This window comes from Ambystoma mexicanum, chromosome 9 (genome assembly GCF_040938575.1).
Source record: "Ambystoma mexicanum isolate Mex_15411 chromosome 9, UKY_AmexF1_1, whole genome shotgun sequence".
Taxonomy (NCBI): Eukaryota; Metazoa; Chordata; class Amphibia; order Caudata; family Ambystomatidae; genus Ambystoma; species Ambystoma mexicanum.
Genome location: NC_090931.1, coordinates 875,997,225 through 876,021,166, shown reverse-complemented (window position 1 = coordinate 876,021,166; position 23,942 = coordinate 875,997,225). Strand labels below are relative to the sequence as shown.

At 44.9% G+C, this 23,942-nt stretch overlaps 1 protein-coding gene and 1 long non-coding RNA gene across 2 annotated transcripts in view; both read left to right on the top strand.

Annotated features, from left to right (window-relative positions):
• Window positions 1-23,942, top strand: part of COPS8 (COP9 signalosome subunit 8) — a 248,396-nt gene that overhangs the window by 154,414 nt on the left and 70,040 nt on the right. The window lies entirely within an intron of this gene.
• LOC138488727 (uncharacterized) lies at window positions 20,048-20,564 on the top strand. Its single transcript, XR_011274705.1, has 3 exons — window positions 20,048-20,167; window positions 20,268-20,359; window positions 20,455-20,564. It is a non-coding gene; the product is annotated as an uncharacterized lncRNA (long non-coding RNA).

The window sequence follows — 23,942 nt, the reverse complement described above, 5'->3', positions numbered from 1 at the left end:
TTGTGTTAGTACCAAAGGCAGGATCCAAAGAATTGAGATTCTGTGTGGACTATAGAGCTCTTAATGCAGTCACCAAGACTGATGCCCACCCTTTGCCAAGGACAGATGAGTTGGTGGATAGACTTGGTTCAGCCAAGTTCCTCAGCACATTTGACCTTACGTCAGGCTAATGGCAAATAGCCCTGACAGACCATGCCAATGAGAAGACTGCATTTTCTACCCGAGTTGGCTTATACCAATTTAAGGTTATGCCTTTTGGATTGAAGAATGCACCTTCTACATTCCAAAGAATGGTGAACCAGGTTCTGAATGGGATGGATGACTTCTGCATGGCATACTTGGATGACATTGCAGTATTCAGCCAAACCTGGGAAGAACATGTGAACCACTTAGGATATGTTTTGCAGGCTCTTGGACAGGCCAATCCGACCATAAAGGCAAGTAAATGCCAAATTGGTCAGAGCAAGGTGGTCTACCTTGGGCATGAGGTAGGAGGTGGAGAAATAAGGCCTTTGCTCCGTAAGATTGAAGCTGTGCAAAATTGGACAACACCTACTACTCAAACCCAGGTGAGAGCCTTCCTAGGCCTCACTGGGTATTACAGGAATTTCATTGAGAACTATGGGACCATAGCTTCTCCACTGAATGTGATCTCCTCTCCAAAATTCCCTAAGAAGGTCAAATGGAATGAGGAATGCAATCAGGCATTTGAAAACCCGAAGAAAGCTCTTTGCCAAGCACCAGTACTGAGAGCTCCTGACTATCACCAAACTTTCATTGTGCAGACAGATGCTTCTAATGTAGGTTTAGGTGCAGTCCTTAGCCAACTGGATGAGAAGGGTAGGGAACACCCCATTTGCTTCATCAGTAGAAAACTGAAGGATCCTGAGGCAAGGTGGGCAACAATCGAGAGAGAATGCTTTGCTATTGTGTGGGCACTGAAGAAGTTTAGGCCATACTTGTATGGTTCTACTTTTGTCATTCAGACTGACCACCAACCCTTGAGATGGTTAATGCAAATGAAGGGAGAAAATCCAAAACTATTGAGATGGTCTATCTGCCTGCAAGGGTTTGATTTCACCATTGAGCACAGGTCAGGGTGTCACCATCAAAATGCTGATGGACTCTCTAGGATGTATGTCATCGACTGGAGGTATGCGGTTCATCCAGGAGTGGATTAAATCCTCCTGTCCCTTAGTCTGGGGGGGGGGGGTGAGTGTTAGGGAGAATTCTCTGTAAGGCTAATTTCCCAAACCTAATGAGTCCCCCAGCAGCTTTGCTGGATTTTTGGGGTTTATTTTTTTCTCGCCTGCTAAGAGTGAGATTCTTTTGCTCCCACTCTTAGACATGATTTGAGGTGTTCCTTTAACTTTCCATGTGTTTTATGGGCTATGGGGTCTTTTACTCCATAGGGTCTCTTGTGTTTTTTGCTGTGGGTTACACAGCACCCTCCATGCCATAACCCAGGCGTGTTGTAGCGACCCCCCAACATAGACTCCATACCCTGGGACTGACTACTGTCTCCCAGGGCATGTAATGTCACCATTGGCATTGCTAGTCCCAAATTATGAACAGAAACCAGTACAAACCATCATATTGTGGACGTACTGGTCGGGGCAATTCGATTGCCCCGGGGTCTGTTGTTCGAGGGGGCACGTCTCCGTCCTCCCTGATCGAGTTTTGGCTGGTGGCAGTGGATACTACTTTTTATATTCGACCGCGAATATATCTCTATGGGATTTTCCCATTGTTCGAGGCTACCAACTTAAATTATTTAATTCTTATAGCCTCGAACATACCGCCGTTTATTTAATATTAATTCACCGGTTGGTATTTTTTGCCAGAACTCGATTCTAAAATGGCGTTTGTGTTCTCTTCTGTAACTCCAACCCAAGTCGAGCCCTTTGTTCCACTTTTTGGCGGGCTTCTCCACAGAAGCCTCCAAAAGTGGTGCCAATCTATCTGGGTACCACAGGGGGTGTAGGAGGGGGTTTAGGCACCCTGGATTGAGTTAGCTTGGTAACTCAAGTCGCACTCTTGTGTGATTGGCCCAAGTGGTCACCACTTAGCATGTTTGATTGACAGCTAGGCTGAGTGAATGGCGGTGTGCTGCATAAAAGCAGGGCTTTGGGGACTGGAACTTCAGAAGTCGCCACAGGACCAAGAATCCGAGGAGGGAGAAGCTGAGCCGACCTGCAACGACGACACCACCGGTGGAGCCCTGCTGAATTGTCTCACCACTTTTCCTGACGACAGAGGAGATCTGCAGTCCGGAGAGTCTTCTTCCTTTGACTGGTGGGGATAACCAGTTTTGCCTTCTTTTCACCTTCCTGGAGCATCTCGTGGCTGCCTTGCCCGTGCCAAGCACCCCGGCAACCGGAATACCACGGTTTACCACTACCGCAAAGAGAAGGGTAGTACCTTTTAACCGGAGAACTCCACGGTTGGTTTCTTCCCTGGCAGTGCAATGACCTTCCTCTTTCCTCCACGGCGAGACCTCTTCTTCCTCTGGACGAAACACCGACTTGCACCTGCTGCCAGGAACAACTGCCCCTGCTGGAGCTTCCTTCACACTTAAGGTACTGTGTCCCGCCTGACTTCCCTTGCGACAGATCGTTCGGGGTGAAAGTAAAGCTTTGACTTTCTAACCTGGGCTGGCCTGGGACAACTTTGCCTGACTTTAATTTCATCCTTTTTGTACGAACTATCTACAAGACTCTTTGGGCATAACCCCACTGTGTGAACCTGGACCCCTTCTGCTTGCTCTCTCCAAGGGTGGGCCTTGCAATTGACTTCCTTGCTCTCTAGTAGAACTCTGCCTATCGTGCCTTACCGCGGTTCTTTGTAAAAGTATTGAAACTTGTGTGCTTCCTTAACTCTGCCTTTTTCCTCCCTTTCTTTACAACTTATTAGAGGGTCATCTTATGTTAAGCGCTAACCTCTGTCTGAAAATAAGTGCTGTTTCTCACTAAGACTTGTCTAATAAGTGAATAGGGTTATATATATATGATATTGACTGTGTGCTGAATTTACTTACCTCGCTTTTGCTAGTGTAAATTACAAGTGTCTTTTTAAATAAATAATTATATACTTTTACACCAAAGCTCTGGTCAGTGTTTGTTTGTGCTACTGTGTCTCTGTACCTATTGTGTATACTCTGCATACTGCCTAACTCTTCTGGAGGGAAGTCTGACTGCTCAGCCACAGCTACCAAGTGAATCTGTGTGGTACAGACTGCTGCCAAGTGGGTTTACTGCCAAACACCTGTAGTCTTAAATCTTTTGCAGTGTTCCCTAAAGGAACTGCACAGGTTTCTGCCTAACAGGTAGCACCAAAAGGCAGAAAAAAAACTAGCTTTGCGGATATTAAAGAGATGAAAGTGACAAAAACGAAAGGTAATGGCAATGTGATGAGTAAAGGAAAGGTCTGTGTCAAGGTAGAGGCCGTGATTACGGGCACTGCTAGGAGATACGGAAGAAGGAGGGGAAGCGACTGAGGCGGGAGGGGAAGCCAGGAAAATAGTGGTGGCAGGGAAGAACAGAACCTCAGTTTTAGATGTTCAGGACAAGGAAGTGGTCTGACATCCAAGACTGGATTGCAAGCAGGCAGTAAATTGTTATTGTGAATAGCTGAAGTAAACAAAGAGAAGAAAGGTTGTTGTGTCTAGTCAGTATAAAAGTGCAAAATCCCAAAGGACGAGCTAATTGCAGCAAGCGGAGAATTGTAAGGAGAGAAGCGAATGGGGCCAAGAACAGAACCTTGGGGAACACCATAAAGGAGAGGACATGTTTTGGAAGAGAAACCAGCCCAGGAGACGGAGTAAGTATGGTTAGAAAGATGAGAGCGAAACCAAGCAAGAACAGAGTCGGCAAACCAAAATGAGGAAAGGGAAGATAAAGTATGATCAATAGTGTCAAATGCAGCGAACAGGTCCAAAGGTATAAGAGAAGAATGTTTAGTGTAACTGGCAGAGAGCAGGGAATGACTGCAAGGACGGAAGCCAGACTGATGAGAAGGAAGAATGGAATTATTAGTAACAAAGGTAGAAACCTGAGTATAGAGTAGTCATCCCAGCAATTTAGAAAGGTAGAACAGAAGAGAGATTGGATGGAAATTAGAAGGAAGAGAGGGGTCAAGAAATGGTTTATGAGAACAGGGCCAATAGAAGCATGCTTAAAGCAAGAAGGAAAAATCTAGGCAAGGGGAGGTATTAAGAGGAGATGAGAGAAAGGTAAACTTGGGGTATTAAAGAAGAGTGTGTAGAGGAGGAGCTAAGTACCCCCCTCCAACTGCCCCTCCATTATTACCTATAGAGTGGGTACCAAAGTATGTGATTTATACGGAACAGATGAACCAGCAAAGAGCAGAGCGTGGACTCTGTGCAGTACCAATAAGAGTACCAGTACGTAAGAGAATCTGGGAGGCCAGGTACCCATTGAGAAAACCGTACCTGCATGCAAGACAATATGTTGGCCATTTGAATGAGATTCCTGAAGAAGCAGAGAAGATGAAAGGCAAGGATGAATGGTGATGTCACACAAAGAGATGACTCATACAGAACAGATGCAGAGACCAGAGAATGCAGATATTCTATAAGGCATCAAAGTACAGAGGATAAGTGACCTCTTGGGATCAAGGTGAAGAAACATATGCCACAGACACAGATGAAGACATTAAGCTAGTTTATACGTGTACAGATGCCACAAACGCAAGCAGCAAAATAATCTTGAAAGCTAGCTTCAAGCTTTATAGTAAATAGATTGCAGTATATATATATATATATATATATATATATATATGATGCTTGTTAATCTGCTTAGAATCACATGCTGTGCATAGGTCCGACATCCAGTGGTCACTGCGGAGTATTGCATTTTGTTTTTCGTAGTCGAAAAGGGACGTCGACAGGGCGTGTCTGAAATACTATCCCTATAGTGACGTGTGTTGTACCCACAATCCCTCACGCGTCGAGGTCCCTCAGATTGTTTTTTTCCGCCCAGCTACTGGTCGCCTTTACGCGGAGCTCCTTGAGAGACATTGCAGATTCCATCTCCTCGACCTTTGGTCGTTTTTTCCTGTTTAAAGATTTAATATATCGATCCCTCCCTCGACGCAGTTGTGAAGCTATCTCCGCCGAGCAAGATCTTCGACGGAGGGGACGAGCGGAGGAGATCCTTCCGCGTTGCCGAACACATGGCCTGGCCTCGCAGGCCAAATACAGTAGGGAGAGTGGGGTCGTGGGACATCTCTGATTCTTTTTCTGAGAATGCCTTTCCTTTTCCCCTTCCTTTCCCTTGGGGTAGTTATCACGGTTTATTGCCTCGGCTATGGAGAGGACACCCTTTAGGTTTTGCCCACTTTGTAAGGGCAAGTTTACTTGGAAGGACAAGCATTCACGGTGTAACCGCTGCTTGCCCCTCGATCACAAAGAGGAGGGTTGCTCGGCTTGTCGGCTTCTAAAGCCAAAGACTCTAAAAGACCGTAGGGTCAAGAGGTGGGCGGCCTACGCTATGTCGAAGGCTGGGTCTTCACCCGCCGCTGCTACCACCGACAGTGACGAGGAACGTGATAACACGACCTCCGCTACGGAAGTCGTACACCCCTCTAAAGAGCGCTCGTGCTCTTCGTCGACTGTCCCCGGACCCGACGGGCTCGGCTCACGCCCTGCTTATGGGGATGAACACCCCGGCGACACTGACGCACACGATACAACACATAAACACACAACCCATAGCTCTTCTTCGTCGAAGACGAAGAAAGCATCAGCGCCCAAGGAGACGCAGGTTACACCGGCGGCCTCCTCGGACCGTTCGGGTTCGAAGCCCCTCTTGCAACCGCGACCAGCGACTGGGCTTTCGGCAAATAAGGGCGCCGCCCCCAAACCATCGGCCGGCGCGCACCAGCAGAGAGCGCACGCCGCCGTAGAACGATCGACACCCGTAACGTCGAAACCACAGCCCTCCGCTGACAAACAAGTCACAGAGAGCTTGGTGAGGATCGTTGTAGCCGACGCCCAGAAGCGTACGACGAAAGACACGTCGAGCGCTACGCAAAGGTCGAAAGACACGCCGAAAAAGCCCGAAGAAAGACAGGGACTACCCCTTTCAGTCGGGGAAACCCCCAGCACACCGGAAGGCTTTTCGGAGGGCGACAGGACACTTTCCTCGACGTTGTGGGAGAGGTCGAGCCGTTTTCAGCAAGACGACACTAATTTTCCCCCGCTAGACCGCTCAGGGGTACCCCATGAAACCATGGAAAGGCTCCATCTCTGCATGGAGAGAATGGAGAGGTTTATGAACACCCAGAACCCTCCCACTCCCAAGAGAACAAGAGAAGGGCCTCAGGAGGACCCCAGGGCCAAATACCCGAGGCAGGACACAGCCTTAGACTTCCATAATGTGTATGACCTCACTGGTGAGGAACAATACTTAGAAGAGGAGGATGATTTTGTGGACAATGAAGAGGGACAGAACCAAGAGGAAGGTCTGGAAGACAGCCCAGACATGGTAGGAGAAGGCTTCGGAGAAAATCCAGAAGAAGGACCTTCTCATCCCTGGCAATCCCCATCAGTATATTCGGACACTGATGTCCTGAACCTAAATCCTCCTGACAATTCACCTGTTAGAAACACGTCTCCCATTGACGATCAGCCCACATTCAATGCCCTGTTGGCAGAGCAGCAGCACATTTCGAACTGGACACTGGGGAGATCTCTCCGGAAATAGACTTTGTGGAAAGAGTAATTAAGGAGAAACCCCCAGTCAGCCAGACCATTCCCCTCCTCGCTTCAGTGAAGAGAAGAATCATCCCTTCGCTATCCACACCCGCACTAATCAGAGGAGTTAATCCAAGGATTGAAAAACTCTTCACTCCTTCACCCTCAGACCCGCTGTACATCAGGGGACATTCCATTCCGGATTCCCTTGTAGTAACTAATACAAGGAAGAGAGCAGGGGTGCCGCTGTCCACCAGTGAGGCACCACCTGACAAGGAGGGCAAGAGGTTATATGCCCTTGCTAAAAGAGTCACATCCTCGGCTGCCTTTTCGGCAAGAATTGCGAACAACAATTCTTTGCTAGCTAGCTACGCGGACGCGCAGTGGGCCAAACGGCGCAAGGACGCCGAAGAAGCGCCGGGACCACTACGTACACGCCTGCTATCAACTATTGGCGAAGGAACCCAGGTCAACCAGAGTATTGTAAAGAACTCTCTGGATGCTGCTGAGACAGCGGGACGTTCCCTGGTTCAGGGAATACTCCTAAAACGCCATGTATGGCTGCGCAACTCGGGCTTCAAACCGGAGACACAGGCGTCTTTAATAAATAAACCTGTTGAAGACTCAAACCTCTTCGGGAAAGCGGTGGATGAGGCTCTGGAAATGGCTAAAAAAAAGAGTTCGATACTATCAAAACTCTTGACCAGATCTCTAAGCCCACTACCAGACGCGGCTATGGCAACAAACGCTTTTTTCGTGGCCAACGCCAACAGCAGAATCGGCAGCAACAGTACCCTGCCACCAGTTACCAGACCAATAGTGGGCAGTACAGCCAAAGAGGCCAGCGCAGGGGCAAAGGGAGAGGTCGGGGGTCCACCCCCAGAGGCTCCCAAGCCCCCAACAACACCAAGTGATGCGAAGATTCGCGTCCCCTCCCATGCAACACCGGTCGGGGGCCGGATAACATCCTTTCTTCCAGCATGGGAGGGAATAACGTCAGACCGCTGGGTACTTTCCACCGTAGCCCACGGATACTGCATCGAATTCAACAGTTCCCCAATTTACAGACCCCCGAGGGGACGACGCATGACACCGGAACACCTTGCCATCCTTCTCCAAGAAGTACAACAACTGCTGGAAAAAGGAGCCATAGAGGTCGTGCCTCTATCTCGGGTAACGGAAGGTATTTATTCAGTGTACTTCCTTGTACCCAAAAAGGATCTAACCATGCGCCCTGTATTAGATCTGCACCCAGCGAACAAGTTTATCAAACCCCAGAAGTTTCGTATGGTGACCTTACAGGAAGTGATCCCACTGCTATCACAGGGAGATTACATGACAACATTGGACATGAAAGATGCATACTTTCATATTTTAATGTTGCCAGCGCACAGAAGATACCTCAGGTTCATGATAGAGGGCAAACACTACCAGTTCAGAGTGCTACCCTTCGGCATAGCATCAGCACCAAGGGTATTCACGAAGGTACTGGCAGTGGCAGCGGCCCACCTGCGCAGGTAGTCCATCCCAGTTTACCCTTACCTCGACGACTGGCTCATAACAGGGGATTCTTACGAAACATGCTTCTCCAATACCCAAAAGACGGTAGACCTTTTATTCCAGTTGGGCTTCTCCATCAACGAAAAGAAGTCCAGCTTAGACCCCAGCCAAGTCAAACAATTCCTAGGGGCTCTAATTCAAACAAAGGAAGGCCTCGTCTTCCCCTCCAACGAGAGGGTCCAAAACATGCTGTTTCAGATCCCTCAATATGTGACCGGTCGAGAGGTGACGGTACGCAAAGCAATGCGCTTGCTAGGCATGATGGCGTCGTGTATTTATTTGGTACCTCACGCACGCCTGCGCATGCGCCTTATGCAAGAGTGGCTCAACAGCCAGTGGTGTCAGGCCAGCGGATTATGGGACGATCCAGTGGTGGTCTCGCAGGTCTTGGTTCTCTCGCTACGATGGTGGACAAAGGAAAACCTGGAAAAAGGGAAACCCTTTGCCACACCCGCGGCGGAAGCCACTCTAACCACAGACGCATCCCTAACAGGATGGGGGGCTCACCTATCCCATCAGACTGCTCACGGAGTGTGGACTCCGAATGTAGCATCCAAACACATAAATCTACTGGAGCTACTAGCTGTGTTCAAGGCGCTAAAAGCTTTCCAGGAACACCTACAAGGAAAAACTGTGTTGGTCCTTACAGACAGCACCACAGCCATGTACTACATCAACAAGCAGGGGGGCACCCACTCTCCAGGACTGTCCAAACTGGCCCAAAATATATGGAAGTGGGCTCTCAAACAAGACATGTTCCTACTGTCAGAACATGTACCAGGGGAACTCAATCTGCTGGCAGACAAACTCAGCAGAGATTTCCCCCTGCCCGAAGAGTACGAATGGCGACTGCACGAAGACATCGTCTTCGACGTCTTCACACAATGGGGATTCCCAGAAATAGACCTATTCGCAACCCTGGAGAACTCACAATGCCTAAGTTACGCCTCCAGGTACCCCCAGAACCAATCCAAGGGGAACGGTCTGTCGATGCAATGGTCAGGGAAATTTGTTTACGCTTTTCCCCCCGACTCCCCTTCTCAACAAGGTGGTGCACAAGATGCACCAGGAACAAGTAACCATGATACTGGTGGCCCCAATGTGGGCCCGACAGCCATGGTTCGCTCACTTGATGGAGATGTCTCTATCTCCCCCAGTGAAACTCCCCTGCCCGTACAACATGCTGTCACAAGACAAGGGCAGGACTCTGCATCCATGCCCCCAGAACATGAACTTAGCAGCTTGGCTCCTGAAATCATAGAATTTGGACATCTACTGCTCCCGCAGAGATGTATGGACATTCTCAGGGAAGCCAGAAAACCTAACACTCGCCACTGCTACTCTAGCAAGTGGAGGAGATTTGTCATCTGGTGCAGAGGGAAAGGCATCAACCCTATTGACTGCTCTCCCACACATATTGTTCTATACCTCACCCACTTATTGGATTCAGGTCTAGTGTTCAATTCCATTAAAGTCCACCTAGCGGCACTTTCTGCATACACCACTTCCCAACTCAAGGTGTCGTGGTAGAAGATCCCTGTTATAAAGGCCTTCATGGAGGGAATAAAGAGAATACACCCCCCGATAGCTGACCCAGCTCCCGGATGGGACCTTAACGTGGTACTTACCAGACACATGGGCTCACCTTTCGAACCCATGCACAAAGCATCTCTTAAAGACCTCACTCTTAAGACTGCTTTTTTAATAGCTATCACCTCCATCAGGAGGGTAAGTGAACTACAGGCTCTTTCTGTTCTAGACCCCTTCGTTACAGTTCACAGAGATAAGGTGGTTCTACGCACGCACCCAAGGTTTGCTCCGAAGTTCATATCGAAATTCCACGTAAACCAGTCTATAGAACTGCCAACGTTCTTTCAAAATCCTTCCAACTTGGGAGAAAAAACTCTGCACACACTAGATGTGCGCAGAGCGGTCATGTTCTACATGGAAAGAACCAGACCACTGAGGAAGACTAATCAGTTCTTCGTCTCGGTGGCAGCAGGAAGAGAAGGGGATGCAGTTTCAAAGTCCACTATTTCTAGATGGATTGTTCAATGCATCACTCTCTGCTATACTCTTGCTAAGAGAGAACTGCCCTTTAAGCCTAGAGCACACTCTACTCGAGGCACGGGGGCGTCCATAGCATTCATTGCAAATGTTCCCCTTGAGTCCATCTGCAAAGCGGCTACCTGGAGTTCTGTGCACACCTTTACAAAACACTACTGTCTAGATGCACACTCGAGATCTGACTCCCAGGTGGGTCAGGCAGTATTAAGACATCTTTTCTCTACTGTTCCTTCTCATAACCCACCGCCAACTCTGGGTACTGCTCGCTAGTCTATGCACAGCATGTGATTCTAAGCAGATTAACAAGCATCAGAAGACAATGCATTACTTACCGTAAAAGCATTTCTGATGATTGTATCTGCTTAGATTCACATGCGCCCACCCTTCCTCCCCGCTCGGATGGAAGGAACATAGACTTCCTTTTATATCTCTCTTTTCTGTACTCACTCACGTCTAGAAGGCTCCCTCAGATCAGAAAAATACAAACAGGGGGACCTCGACGCGTGAGGGATTGTGGGTACAACACACGTCACTATAGGGATAGTATTTCAGACACGCCCTGTCGACCCTTTTCGACTACGAAAAACAAAATGCAATACTCCGCAGTGACCACTGGATGTCGGACCTATGCACAGCATGTGAATCTAAGCAGATACAATCATCAGAAATGCTTTTACGGTAAGTAATGCATTGTCATATAGAACCGCGGGCCAATAGCAAATTGCAAACTCCCAAAAAAAACACCATGTAATGGATACAGATGTTTGTTTTAATAATTAAAGGCTAAGTTTTACAAAAAGTAATACGGGCAGCAACACAAGGACAGACAGTCAGGACGCCGTGGTGCACGACCTGCAAACAACGCGTTTCGCGCTACACTGATCGCTTGATGACGCATATATGGACAAATAAAAGATGGCCGTTTCCACTATGCATTATAAAGCAGTGCTGAACAAGAAAGCCTCTCTTCAGTGTGTCGCAGTTAAAAGCAATTTTAATTACAAATGAATCTCAGCAGAAGGAGTTGGATGAGCCAAGAAGCCAAAGTCTTATCAAACAGGAATTGGTTGACATTGGATACAAATTATGTGAAGGAACAAGAGGCTCCTGTTCAGAAGGCTTGAGCAAAACAAGACGTCAGAGGACTATTAATAAATATTAAATGCACAAAAAAGCTTGATATTTATGGTGTCCAGTCCCGTGGAAGGAAGAAATTGTACGATCGAGGTGGTCACACCTACGCACGAGGGCAGGCTGTGCCTTCACTCCTTAAAAATTCTCAGAGCACAGTACAAACTTCAAAGCACTAATTGACACTGGACCATTGAGGTGATGATGGATTGAGATATTAATTGGTGGGAAGATAGTGCTATAACGAGCCCACCAGCACCTGGACGTTCAGTTTGCATGCTGCTAAACGTAGGTGAAAAAGTACTGACGGGGGTTAGAAGCCAACCAATTGTAGAGGGCCATGTAATCTAGGGTCCTATAGTTTGTGTAGCCAATGGAACGTTGTGTATTTAGTGACGTTCATAGTGGCCATTTTGAGCGGAGGGCTTAGTTGCCCCACCTGATAAGTACCCTGTCACTCTTCTTCACGATTCTATACTGATCTGGAACATATACTATATATTCACTTGGAGCCAATCACTCCCTCCAATAGATTTTGTAGTTTGCCACGTAGGTAGTGACGCAGGTCATTACGTCACTGATGCGGATTTTATGCAATATAACCTCAGTTTCTACAGAAATGAGTTGAGTAAGAGTACCGAACGAATGCTGATGTTCGTTGTACTCCCTGTTTTATATAATTGTTAATAAAACAGACTCCCCTTTTGCCAAACTACCTGAGGCGTTTTGATTATTGAAGTATGAATAAAATCTGCATCCCCATCCATCTCCAGGGTATTGCTACTCATCTTAAAGGGTTGTGCAACCGAGTTCTCTTGGTAGCAGAGAGAGGATGGTTCTTTAAAAAGTCCATCAACCGTCGATATAAGTAAACTTTTGAGTCTCTGTAATATCGCACAACCTTTGCCAATCGGCTGACAGGACGTGAAGCTCCCTGTAGATGGTGGTTAGTGTAAATGACAATCTTTGCAAGGTGGATGTTATGGGTCCCCTTAGTTTGTATAAAAATCCCCTCCCACGTCTATGAAGAGTGGAATGGAAAACAGTTTGAAGAAGCAGTAACTGAGGCGGCGATCCCGAGGGTCCGAAGAAGAAAATATGTGAATGGTGAGTAGAAACTGCAGAGTATGGAAAATTGATTTTTTAAAAAAAAATGTTTATTTGTATTGCCCATCGGGGCCCTGGGGCAGCTGAGCGCATATCTTACATACATGTTATGCATACATTGACATTGTACATACGGGTATTCATAATTTACAGTATTGTATGGCCGGACTGGCGGCAATTATAACGTAGAACATTTGCATATATACAGGTGCGTAAACTGGCGCCAAGAGGATGGTAGATGGCTAGATGTGATTTTGGTTCCAGAAGCCTGACTTGACCTTGTTTCTAAAGATCATGAAGGAGGGCTCAGCTCTGATGGTGAGGGGGAGTGCGTTCCATTTTTTTTGCAGCAAGGACAGGGAAGCTGACTCCACCCGCACTTTGTTGATTGACTCTAGGTATATTTATGCAATGGGTTTGGGCTGTTCTGATAGGTCTGGCTGAAGTGTGCCTAGTAAAGGTGTCGCAAAGGTAGGAAGGCACTTGATTGTGTAGGTATTTATGTGTTAATGATGGGGCTTTAAGGTCAATTCTTTGGTTGATGTTTGGCCATTTAAGGTTTTGTATAATAGTGGAGATATGCTGATTTCTTGGGGATATTGCATGCTGATCTGATTGCATTATTCTGCATTACTTGCATTTTGTTTAGGTTTTGTTTAGATGTGTCTAGGTAAAGCGCGTTGCAATAGTCTAATTTGGATAGCACTAATGCTCTTGCAACTGATATGCAGTTTGTGGATAGGTATGGACAGCAGGCTGTGATCAGCTTGCAGGTATAAGCCGTAGCTGAGGCAAGTGCATTAGTTTGTTTCTTGAAGGATAATGCAGCGTCAATGTGAATACCCAGTGTTTTTACGCTGTGTGCTACATTAATGGTATTACCATCGATAATAAAAGTTTTGAAGGCAGTGTCAAGTTTGCTTAATTTTTTGGGGGAACCGAGTAGTAAAAGTTCAGTTTTGTCATCGTTTAGACATAATCCGTGATTAGCCATCCAGGTTTGTATTATACTGTAGATATTGTTCAGGGTATTGCTGTCTGCTATGTAGTCCCCAGTGATGGGGATAAGTATGTGGGTGTCATCAGCATAGTTTGAATACGAGACACCCAGATGGTCCAGGATATCTAATAAAGGCTTGTTAAAAATGTTTATAGAGTGTTGATGATACACATGATCCCTGGGGGACTCCACAGGATACCGGTGATGGTGCAGCTGAGGCTGATGGGGCAAAGACGCGCATGGATCTATTAAGGATTGATCTAATCCACATGTTCGCTTGGTCGGAAAAGTGTGCAGCGGATGACAAGTGCTTGCATAGTATGTCATGGTTGACTAGATTGAATGCTGCCGATAAGTCGTAGTAATAGCAAGGCCGATTTACCTTTATCTTTTAATGCCTGAATTTGTTTTTTGAGATCGACAAGATCAGTCTCAGTCCCATGTCTGGGTCTAAATCCAGATTGTTTTAGGCCTAATAGATTGTTAATTTCTAGGTAATGCTGTATTTGTAGATAGGCAGCACGATCCAGTATTTTAAATAGAAAGGGTACTGTGGTGATGGACCGGTAGTTAGATGGGTTATTTGGGTCTAGTGTAGGTTTTTTCAATAGTGGGAGTACCCAGGCATCTTTTAGGCTCGCAGGTACAGAACCCGTTGCAAATGAGGCATTGATGAACTTTGTTTTGGATGGGGAGAGCATGGAGGCTGCTTCTTTGATTAAGGTGGGTGGGCAGATATCGCCCTTGCAATTTGATGGTTTAAGTTTAAGTATGATCTGTTCAACTTCTTTACTGGAGAGAGGTTGAAAGTTGAATTGTGGCAGTGTTGCCGCAAGGGGGAGGGTAGTTTCGGGGGTAAGGTATTGTTGATGAGGAGGTTTTTTTTTCGTATTGATTTTCTCTAGTAACATTGTGATTTTTGTTTTGGAGCGCATTTTGAATATTAGTGCACCATTGGGTGTCTTTTATGCATGGGTCAGGTTTTGGGGCAGGAGACTCAAGTTCTTTTAGTATATTGAATAATTCCTTTGTATCTGAATTGGCTAATTTGTAGTTGAGTGAGACTGCACTGAATATATCTTTGTTTTTTGCAGATGGGTGTTTTTTCCAATTTGATTCTGCTACTCTTTTCTGAGGATTTTTAGGTGAGGTGTGTACCATTTGTTTATGTGGGCGTGCGGTTTTAGCTTTCTGTAGTTTTAACGGAGTAAGCGTATTGATGGCTTTAGTCATAGTTTCATTATATAACTTCACTAGGTCAGATGGTTCGCTATGTGTAGGGTTGGTCTGCGTGAGAGGGTGTAGTAGTGGTATCAGTTTTTCTAGGGTGAGGTTCCGTTTACTTCTTGCCATTAAAGCTGGTGCCTTTGTGGGGGAGGTACGGGTGACCGATTGGTCAATGGCGAAGGTAATTAAATGGTGGTCGGTCCAAGCGCAAGGTGTTTCCCAATAACTTAATGGAACAATTAAGATCTGGTAGCCAGTCGAGAGTATGGCCCTTGTTGTGAGTTGGGTTATTTATACGATGTGTAAACCCCAATTCTGACAGTGTCTTTGAGTGTGGAGGCTTTGCCATCTTTAGGATCGTCAAGACCTAGGTTAAAATCGCCTAGGATTATCACTTGGGATTTACATTTGGTGTTTTCGCATAGTAGTTGTGAAATGTCATTTTCAAAGGTGGTAGCTCCTCCTGGTGGTCAGTAGATCAAGTGCATGGTAATGGTGGCTGTGGTAGAGGTGGCGAATTTGACCGTCAGTAGTTCTGCTGATGGAAGGTGACTGTTATTCGTTATTCTTAGTTCTAGCATAGTTTTGTAAATAGCTACTCCACCTCCTTTGCATTGATTGGAGTCTCTATCAGCTCGGAGGATGGATTAATTGTCCGGTAGGGATAGTGCTAAGGCTGGGCCTGATGTAGGATTCAGCCAAGTTTCTGTTAATGCGAAGATATCTAGGTCGTTGTCAGTTAGATTATCGAATATGTCCAATGCATGGGCTTGGAGGGATCTAACATTTAAGAGTCCTACTTTGAGATTATTAGGTTTGGCGTTGTTAGGAGAGGTGAGGCACTTTGTTTTGATTGCCGGTTTAATTGTCGGTGTGTCTAATGTAGCCTCGTGAATGTGTCCTAATTTGTAGTGCTCATGTGTTTTAGAAACTAGGTGCAGTTGAGTTCTAGATCCTAATCTCCAATTCCGTAGTGGAGTGTTGCAAGGGTTAGGAATCTTCTTTGTGGGATGGCAGTATGGTCTTCTGTGGTTGGCTCTGTTGGTATTTTCGAGGGGGTGAGCCTTATGAGTAGTTTTAGGCTGTGTTGATTTTGGCTGTGGGGAGTTGTAGTCTATGTGATTGGTGATGCCTTCGTAGTAAAATAAAGGAGAGTAACGGAGGGAGGGTGTATAAACGTAAAAGAGTAAGAGTGTAAAAAAGATATATATGACTTGGGTGTGGCCGAGCAATATAATAAGTAATATCGTGTGAGAAGCCACTACAGAGGATACGCCCTATACCTACGTTTTAAAGAACGTTAGAAGAAATCTTAATCTAAAATCCTGTTTGTGGATGACGTAGAAAATGGGTCCAATTTAAGACGGACCTAAAGAGATAGATTTAAGTTCCGTAAGGAGCATTTTTGGAGGGTAAGATGAGTCTTGGAGAAAAAGATTGTAGGAAATTTCATGTGACTGGTCAAGTTTGTTTTATGCGGTTCTGAAAGTATGAGGACGTCCTAGCTGAAGAAAGTATGTATGATAAATACGAGAAGTGCAAAGTTGAGGAAAAGAAAGTGATTGTTTTAAATTGTGTTTGATGGTTGTTTTTTAGCAAGATTAAAGTAAATCTGTGATTTAAAGGGATTGGAGCTTGTGACGATTGGTGCTCGCTCATATGGTATTGTTTTCTTGAAACGTGCTTTAAACCTGTGATCAAAAGCAAATGAGCGTTTAAATAAGTTAAGAATAGACAAATTGAGAATGGAGGATGTTACTCCATTAGTGCATCTCTGCAAACAGTTGCCGAAACATGCACCTAAACTTAGACAGTACAGAATGGATTAAAGGAACCACAGAGAAGAGAAAATGTTTATGCCGTGGCCACAAGGCGGATCACTATCAAAGGTAGTCATGCAGCATATGACGACACATCTGCATGTAGTGTATACTGGGAAGAAGCTAGACGAGCGCCTCGCGAGCTTAGAGGTTTGGAAAATGTATGAACAAGAGAAAGATGAGGAGTCTCCATTAGATTGGATACTTAATGTATGCAAGGAGGGGGGTGAAGAGCCCTCTGCTCCACCCACCCTGACTGAAATAGAAGACAAGAGTAAGAAAGCCTATAGGTTATACCCATTAAGGGAACTTAAAGCAGCAGTGGGGTGTAGCAACCCGACTTATGAGTCACCTACGCAAAGTAGTGATGAAGGCCCAGAGAAGAAAATTGAAAAAGATGTTATCTCTAAAGTCCTGAGAGATGCGATAAGGAGAGAGTGATCGACCAAGTACATCTATAGATATAGGAAGAGAGATAAAGAGATGGAAGGGAGAAGGAGATAAAACTGATGAGATAGCACTCTTACAGAACGAATGTATGGGAGGTCAGATTTTGCTTAAACTCGATGGTAAAGACATTGAGGACGTAAGACAAAGGGGAGATCAAGATGAGCAAGATAAAAAAGACAAAGAAAGGGAAGAACGATTGAAAGACGAAGGAGAAAAAGATACAGACGAGAGCAGTTCTAGACGAGCAGGCTAAAAAACAGAGCAAAGAAAGTGCGATAATAGACAAAACAGCTGATGAGCAAGAGGCTAGAAAGAAAAAGAATGGAAGAAGAAGAGCAGAAGTTAATAGAAAAAAGAATGAAAAGAGGAAGGGATGAGGAGATACGAAGGGCAAATGAAAGAAGGGATATGAAAAAGAGGAAGACAGACTAAGAGGAAGCTAGAAAGCGAAGAGAATTTGACGATGATATGGAACGTAAACAAAGAGCACGCAATCTCAATTGCATAGAAAAAGAAGTAAGAAATCCTGATCCAAAAGTAGCATGGGAAGATATAGAGGAATTCTTCCGAGAATACGAGTTATTACCAGGACCGTCCAGAGCAAATATAGAAGATGAGTTTGACTCGAGGAGCATTGGGGAAGTGATCGATCAAATATACCATGAAATTAGAGCTCAGAAGGAGCCAAGGGGGAAGTGAAAAGAATTACTCAAGAGCTCCCATTTGTATGACACAGAGAAACCCTCATCTAGTGCAAGTCATAAGGAGCTGTCTTTAGACACTGACTCTGAATAGAGATGACGAGGAGAGAAGTTGCACGAGTTGGGCACAAGACATGTCAGACGAAGAAAGGGAAGCCTTCCATGGCGAAGAGAGAGATGACGTATGTGGGTCTGAGGTATGTCTTTCTATGGAGAAGGAAATAAGATGGTCGGATTTAAACGTGCCTGCATCTAAGGCGTCGGAGCCATTGACAGTCAGACCGACCTAAGGGGCAACTCCACATCAGATGGTGGAGTCGCCGCCTTATGTAAGCAGGTTAAGATCATTGCCAGGTAGATGGCCATGTGGCAATATTGTCCCTGCAGTAGACAGACAAATGATGAGAGATGAGTTTGGGGCGTCTGTTTCCCTTGCTAGAAAAAGGAGAGGCCAGACCACAGTATATACTGTGGTCCCAGATGGACAAAGCTAATTTAAGGTGTAAACTCCGGATTTTGACTTCTGGCGCTGGGAAATGGATACATGAATTGGAGATAATGACAGGGGGGATGAATACTTTGGCCACAGATTAAAGGTCTTTTAATCGCCATACTTGAATAACAAAAAAGATGAAGGAAGGAGAGGATCTGTTGGTTTACATTCAAAACTTTCAGGAATCTTGGGCTTTGGAAACGCGTGAATCTTGGGGAAAGTCTATACCAGTGTTCCATCATATATTATGACAGGGGCTGCCAGAGCCAGTACAGAAGCAGCTCAAGAAGTTAGTGGGGATAGAGAGGCTAAAACATGGTTGGAAATTCAGCTGATTATTGCACATTACTGCACACTCTTGCAGGAAAAGAATCGCAAAAATTACAATGCTCGCAAAGGCGAAGAGGCAAAGTTAGTGCAGAAAAAACTATTCAAATACGCCATTCAAGGGTCAATGTTGACCAGCGTAGATGGATCGAACTCGCAGCAGACAATGAACATGCCGCAAGTGAATAATCAAAGGCAGTTCGATCAAAATAATAGTAGATATACTCCACGAGGAAGGGGATTTAGAGGACGAGGTTGGCAAGGTTATCAAGGGAATTGGCAGAATAAACAGGGAAGCAGTGGGTTTCAAAATATACAGAATGGTAATTGGAGTATGCAAAATGGGCAGGTTGGAGACCACCGCCTATTTGTTGGACGTGTGGAATGAAAGGGCACTTTTTTCACACATGTAGCAGTCCAGCAATGGTGCAAAATGGGCAGTTTTCAGGAGGGGGGATGTCAAATCCACCTGCATATTCGCTGCAGAACGGAGATGGATTTGCGCAGAATCAAACGGTGCAGCAGCAAGCGTTGAGAGTACAGCAAGGCTTGCAACCACAGCAGGTAGCAGTTAATCCTCCACAAGGGCGGTCGCAACAATCGCCTATACAGCTTCAGCAAACCACGAACACAGGTCAGTTAATGACTCTTGGAATACGAGATGTCACTGCCAATGGAGGGAATCCTTTCACAAGTAATGGGAAGAGGCTGTACCCGCAATAGGACAGCTCACTAGGAGACCTGATGTGTTCAATACTGTCTGTGACGCCAAACCCTCATGAGGAACCAAGGGTGGACGTCCCTATAGGAGGCAAAGGTTTTTCGTTTTTAGTAGACACAGGTGCAATACGCTCATGTATACAAGAGGAAAAATGTTCAATGTCTGGCAATGCCATGAATCCTCAAGGGTTCACAGGAGCTACAACCAGAGTTCCTTTTACTTAAGAATTACAGTTTCCATAAGAGTGTGCCACTGCTATATTAGAGGCAAACACCTGCCAATGTATTGGGATGAGATTTAATGACTAAGTTGAATATGACAATCTCGTTCACTGATGAAGGAATAGTGTGTTCAACACCAGGAATGCATTATGTAAACGTCTGCAAAATGATTATGGCATATGCAGGACAACTAGCTATGAGAGAGCAATTCCATTAGAACCAGAGGTTTTTCAGTATGGAGTATGCATTGTTGTCATGGTTACCAGGCCTAGCAGGCAGACCAGTGAAAAACGTACAGGGAGTCTAAGTGTACTCTCTGGTGCCTTTGTCTCCCACACAGAGCCATTCACTGACACGCAAGCGGTTTAAAATATCTAACCCAATATATAACAATGCAAGACAGCCTTGGGGATCATTATGGCCAAGTAAGTGTTACTCCCTGCCACTTAAATGCTTGAAAGAAACGTAAATCAGGTGAAACCTGTGTAATTGAAAGGCTTTTCGCATTTCTTTTAGATTCCATGATGCATTATGGGACATGTATCCGGAATACCATAGAAACTCGGTACACCACTGAAATTTCTCTGCAGGACTTGAAACAAAAATTCCTGCCTTACACATAAAGTGGTAAATATGATTGATTCATATATCAAAATGTAACTATTGTTGGTTCAATATGTTACTTGTTTCAACAAAAATCTAAATAAATTTACGTATTGATTTACAGCTTGAATTCTTAAGATGGACTGGTCTGCCGCCTCAATTAAATTGATTCATGCAATCGCTTTGCCCATCACACCAAAAGAAATCACTTTTAAGGTTAGCAACCTGGCTACTTGTTTTGTATGCACACAAACACCACCATCACCGTTTTTATCATGTTTGAGTAAAACAATTTTTATTTATCTTTTTAGGTCACTACACACACATAGGCGCCATGTTGCCAGTGTAACGTGTTTCTTTAACCTATCGCGTCCTGGAGACGGGGCGTTGGACTTTACTGATGAGCTCTAAACTGCAAGAGTGTTGTCCTTCTCCCTAGAAACATATTCAAATGTTGACGCTATTATACCATGTTGTTGTATAATTGAAAATGCGATCAAAATACACCATTACTAACATCACGCAAATTGTACATTGCAAATGTTTTGGTGTCTGTTTCTTCTGCCCATTTGTGTTTCTACAAATAACGAACGCTGGAAATAGGTTTTTATGTTTTACCATGTTTGATATAATAATTAAAATATGCTAAACACATTTCTTTGTCTATGGTGGGAGATATAATCCTATGAAATTCCTACTGTGAGGTAAATTTCTGACAAGTAGCCACCTTTCGGTGTGTTAGAGGTGGGTAGCTAGTGGTATATGTACGTTTTTTTCAGCTGTATCTCTCCTCACATACCACAGCCCCCTTAAAAAATTGAGGAAACCCTTGTGCTCACAACACTTGCTTATCCCAGACCAATGAGAACTCAGATGAATTTTTGTTTATACCAAGAATACCTATGCTCGAAGAAAAGGGACAAGTTTTTCACTTCGAGATACAAGCAGCCATAGTGCAAGGGGAAATGGCTTTTCTTGATGGACATGATGATGAAGGAAAAGAATGGTGCTCAGTCATCGCCATCGGGGAGGGTAACCGACTAACTGACGTCACTGATGAAGATCTGTTTGAAGATCATCCATCTGATGATGAAGTAACCTTCAAAATGTGCATTACTTATTGGATAAGAGTAATTAAAAGAGAAGTTTCTCAGAAAATGATGATGGCACAAAAACGTCCTGGGTATTTTGATGAAGATATGGCAAAGTGCCAGTCTCATTATGGACCGCCGGCCCCTATGACGTAGGCTTACTAAAGGGGGTTGGAGAAGTGAAGATTAAATTGAAACCGGGAGCAATTTTACCTCAAGCATGTCAGTATCCTATGCCCCGAGAGGGAGATGAATGTATTTTTAAGACTATTTCCGCCATGATGCAGCAGGGTATTTTAGTGATGTCAGAGTCACTGTGTAATACGTCAGTGTGCCCTGTAAAAAAAAAAAAAGTGGTGGTTTGAGGTGTCTAGTACAGGACCTCTGCCCAATAAACCAAGTTGTAGAGACCGAGTTCACTCTAGTTCCTAACCCGTCCACGATCCTATGTAATAAATCTGTTGAAACACAATATTTCATGGTGATTGATTTTTTTAAAAATGCATTTTTTCAATCCCATTGCATAAAGACTTGCAGGATCTGACGTCATTTATGTTCAGACAAACTCGCCTGAAAAGCACTTGCTTACCCAAGGGGTACTGTGAGGCCCCATCGATTTTTTTCTTTTTTTCTTTTTTTTTTTTTTCAATAGGGTCCTTCAGATGGACTTAAGCAATATCGCTTTGGAAAGCGTTGTGTTGCAATACGTAGATGACATTCTAGTTTGCAGCACCTCAGAAGAAGAGTGCAAACGCGATTCTGTCCAGCTGATGATTATACTCGCTGACAAAGGATATAAGGTAGACAAAGAAATATTACAGTATTGTCAACAAGAAGTGTTGTACATAGGCCAATTGATTTTGCATGAAGGGGAAAAAGGTTACTCCTGAAAGAGCTGAGGATATTTTTAAAAACAGCAAAGCCACACATGATAAAACACATGCAGATATTTTTGGGATTATGGCTCTTTGACTACAGTTCATATATAAGGCCCCTATTACAGGCCCTAAAGAAAGCACAGGCAAAGCAAAGTGTGGATTGAGGATATGGAAGAAGGGTTTGACTATTTGAAAAAAAGCAATTTGCACGGCTTCAGTTTTAGGGATTCCCAATTATGCTGGAGAATTCTTGTTTTCACATACAGGTGGCACTGTTATGACAGCAGTCCTTACACAGAGAACCACGTTGGGGTACAAGCCCCTTGCATATTACAGTGGAATCTTAGACCCAGTGATGAGAGGTCATTTTCCGTGCGTACAAAGTTTAGCAGCTGCTGCGTTCGCCATAGAGCAGGCTGCAAGCACAGTAATAGGATTTTCCGTGACGTTTTTTGTTCAACACGCACTATTTGCCATTTTAGAGAAACCAAAAGGCACATTGACGTCTCAAAGGGCTTCTTCCTATGAGGTAGTCATATCAAATCCAGCGATTAAAATAGTTTGATGTAAAATGGAGAATCTTGCCATGTTTATAGCTGAGCCAATGATAGAGGGAGAGCCTGTACACGATTGCACAAACTATGAAGAGTTTCATGATGAGCTCCCCAGAATAAAAGAGAATGCATTAGCAGGAGTTGAGATTGATCGATCCTTGAGGAACCGTCAAAAACAGAGTGACGGACAGACATATACAGGTGCAGCTGTGGCAAAGCACACAGCTAATGGAGAATTTCAGGTGCTTATTGGTACTCTATTGCCGTCTCATTATTCAGCACAGGCTGCAGAATTATTGGCGTTGATACTCACGATTGAGAGTCACGTAGACAGGAAGTAACCGTGTACAGTGACGTTGACGGTGCACGCAGGACTAGCAGGTTGAAAAAGGAGGGGCTAACTCGGAGCGGACGGCATGCCAGTGCAACATGCCGCCTTATTGGATAGACTCATTAAGGCACTATAACTCCCAGTAGGCATTGCAGTAGTCAACTGCGCAGCCCATACTAAAGGGGCAGATTTTATCTCATGTGGAAATCCAGCAGCAGACACTGAGGCCTAGCGCGTAGCGATTACAGATAAAGAGATGATGAATGTTAGACTTTTGATGTGAATGTGAAAATGATTATTATGATGACTGTGTCTGAAGGGTACAACCACTTATCAAAAACGCAGTTAGTGTAGGTCCAGGTGGAAGCACCTCAAGAGGAAAATAATTTGTGGACACGAAGAGGGTGTTCTTTAAAACCCTATGAAGCATTGTGGCGACAGGACAGCACTGGTAAACCGGTGATGCCTATAGCCTTATTAAGGGTGGTGCTGGAACAGCTACACTACCCCGTGCATACAACTAGGGAGAATCTCGCTGTAACTATTGCTGAGGAATGGTTTGTGCCAAATTTGATAGAGCATGTTTGATTTTTGTTTTTTATAGTGAATTGTATTGTGTGTCAACAATTCACGGCTGGGCATACACTGCACACAGGGGAGTCATTCTGAGACCTAATGACCCTTTTCAGCACTTGCATATCGACTATTTCGACATGATATAAGTATGTAATGGATATAGATATCCAATTGTTGTGGTGTGTCCTTTCTCAAGATGGATAGCAGCAGGACCATGTACACACCCAGACTCTACCTGTGCAGCCAAATTCGTGGTGCAGGAAGTATTTCCTAGATCGGGGGTATGCGAAGTTATGGTGTTGGATAATGGTCCTCACTTTGTGAACCAGATATTTTAACAGATCAGCTGGTTGCTTGGTATAAAGTACA